Source organism: Cyprinodon variegatus, unplaced genomic scaffold, assembly GCF_000732505.1.
Source record: "Cyprinodon variegatus isolate N-32 unplaced genomic scaffold, C_variegatus-1.0 Scaffold1374, whole genome shotgun sequence".
Lineage (NCBI taxonomy): Eukaryota > Metazoa > Chordata > Actinopteri > Cyprinodontiformes > Cyprinodontidae > Cyprinodon > Cyprinodon variegatus.
The window spans coordinates 11,452-14,620 of NW_015151827.1; positions in this window are offsets into that span (position 1 = coordinate 11,452).

Sequence of the window (3,169 nt, forward strand, 5' to 3'; positions counted from 1 at the left end):
GCAGCTTACAAAAGTGAATTAGCAGCTTACAACAGTGACCCTGGCTTAGACTTAGAAAACTTTATTGTCATTTTGTATACACTGAGTATATTCAAAACGAAATGTCGATGAATACAGCTTACAACAGTGAATGAGCAGCTTAGAAAAGTGAAATGAGCATTACTATTCATAAAGTGAAGCAGTAATCAAGAATGTAAACAGTATAGGAGAAAAGGAATCCAGTTTAAAAGTAATGGTGCAAAAGGCATTGTAATGGAAAGATTCTCTGCAGTGCAAATTACGGTAGAGCATTGAGTATTGCTCTTTTTAAACAAGAAAATCCCAAAAATCTGTCTTTGTTTTGTGAAACAGAAAAACAAGTGACAAGCCTAAAATAGAAAAACACTAAATATGATTCCATGCATAATATTTTCTTGATTTGCAGCTTCATAAAACAAAAGCATATAATGAAAGATTTTTTTACTACTAATTTTATGATACTATATGAAGAAGTTGGTTCCCTTAAAATATATCCATCCATATATTTTCCATCAAGCTTATTCCTGCAGGCGTTACAAGGGGAGCTGGTACTATCTCAAGCTGTCAATGGGTGAGCAGAGGGGTACACCTGGACAGGTCCCCATTCTATCACAGGGCAACACAAAGATAAACAGGACAAAAACCTATTAACACACACTCACACCTAATGATAATTTAGAGAAGCCAATTGACCTAACAGTCATGTTTTTTGGACTGTGGGAGGAAGCCAGAGTACCCAGAGAGAATCCATGCATTCTCAAGGAGAGCATGCAAACTCCATGCTGAATGATCCCGGGCCGGGAATTGAACCTTTTTGCTGGTAGGTAGCAGTGCTACCCAAAGGGCAGCCTATGAAAATATATGATAACATAAAAATAAAGTACTCTCAACATTAAAATTGATAAAAAAAAAAGATTCCTTTTACATTTTATAGACAGCTTTATGAATGTAGATTTGTTTTTTCAAACTTTTATTGTCATTACACTGTCACAAGTACAAAGCAACTAAATAAACTCTTTCATTTAACCCATCCCCTTCGGGATCAGTGGGCTGCGATTGCGCGGCGCCCGGAGAGCAGTTTGAGGTTAAGGGACTTTTGCTCAGGAACCCAGAGTGGCAAACTGTGAGAGTGGGGCTTAAACTCAGAACCTCAGGATTCCAAGCGCAATGCCCTAACCACTGGGCAGCCACTCCTTAGTGATGTAAAATTATATGAAATGATATCACATATGATTTACATTTTACCACTGTGATGACAGGTCTATGTGAGCTGCAACCCTTAGTGACAGTTGATGTCACAACGGGAAATGAATTCTGTTTGCTGTAGAATTATGTAAATAACTACCCAAAACAAACCAGAAAGCTATATTTTCCCTGCAATATTCAAACAATGTCCTTCTGTGTTTAGGGCAGCACGGAACATTTTGCTGCTGGCAGCCTTTGACTGAAGATTAAGGATTAAGATCCAATTTAATATTGCAAGGAACCAAATTATATGTAAGTTTTTTTTCTGTTGAATTTTGGACTGCATCCTTCTAATAAATGTATAATAATGTCCATTGAAATTATTATAATCTGAGCATATCTGTAGGGTATATTTTAATTGGTGGAATTTTCTATGAAAATGAACTGCTTACATATTTTTTATTTTCTGCAGTATTAATATACTTATGCAGACAAGCAGAGGCTTCATACTGTTCTGTTACCATGTGGGTTTTCACATTCAATGCATTGTTTTTAAATAAGAAACATTTATATTTTATTTATACTGTGACATTTTTAATTAATAGTGTATCAACAAAATTTTAAAGTTATTTGAGATAAATTGCCTTTATAGTTTTCATGGTTCTTTGATTTGATAAATTTCTAATGTAGAAGAGTTTGATCATGTCTGCCGTTTATATAAAAGTTGTTTAAATATTTTGTATTATCCACCACAGATAACTAATCCCAACAAAAACGACATCAATCTCAGTCTAACGGAGCAGCTATGCTGTATATTCTTGTTCTCCTCATTCTAATGGGTAAGTGGTTCAACATACCTGAGATAGTTTTGAAGGTTTAAACTTGTAGCGGGAAAAATCTTAAAACCTGTGATGGTGATAGACTTTTGAATCTATTTAATATAGAACTGATGGCATTGTGTAATGTACGTATTGTAAGACTATAGGCATCAACAAAAAAATGTAAAAACACAAAATAAATTTACCCTCCATGATAGAATCACCTCAAATTTTTTAAAATCCTTTCTTTATCTAGCATAGCTATTATTATTATTATTATCACAGTGGTGATCCTGGCAATTCATTTTAAAAGCTTAATTCAGATTTAAATGTTGAATAGAGCAAAAAAAAAAATTTGTAATCTATAATTTTCTGTTTTCTTGGTGTATAAATGCGATATGACTGAGGCTTTATTTCCTTTATCTAGCTTCATAGAAGGATAGGGAAGAAAAAAATGACACTCATTCAAGACCAACATGTGACACTAATAAAGAAAAAGTTCGTTGTTGACACAGGAACAGTTTAATGTAATTTTAAACCTGTGACACAATGCATGTAGGAACCCACAATACATTGTGAGGAAGACTGTAAAGCAGGGTTCCTCAATTCTGGCCCTAGAGTGCTGGGGTCTTCATCTTTTAGATATATCTCTGTTCAAGATACCTGAGTCCAATAATAAGGCCATTAGCAGGATTCAGGAGAACTTAACTGCATGCTGAACAGTGTTAATTTTGTCAGCTTTTTTAATTTAGTCTTAGTCTTAGTCACAAAGACAAAAATCAATTTTAGACTTAGTCATATTTAGTCATTGCCTTCCCTATTTAGTCTTAGTCAGAATGACGAAAATACATTTTAGTCTTGGTCAAATTTTAGTAATCTTTGTCATTTTAGTCATTTTATTCAACACTGTAAATAATAAGAACTTCTCCACACACTGCTTCTCTTTTTAACATATATAAGACACTGTAAAGAATAAAACTTCTCCACACACTGTTTTTTTTCTCTATTTTATTTATATAACACTGTGCAGAATAGAACTTCACACAATGATTCTCTTTTTAACCAGAGATGGCAAAAGTACTCACTTTCCGTACTTGAGTAAAAGTACAGATACTTGTGTTAAAAAATACTCTGGTAAAAGTGGAAGT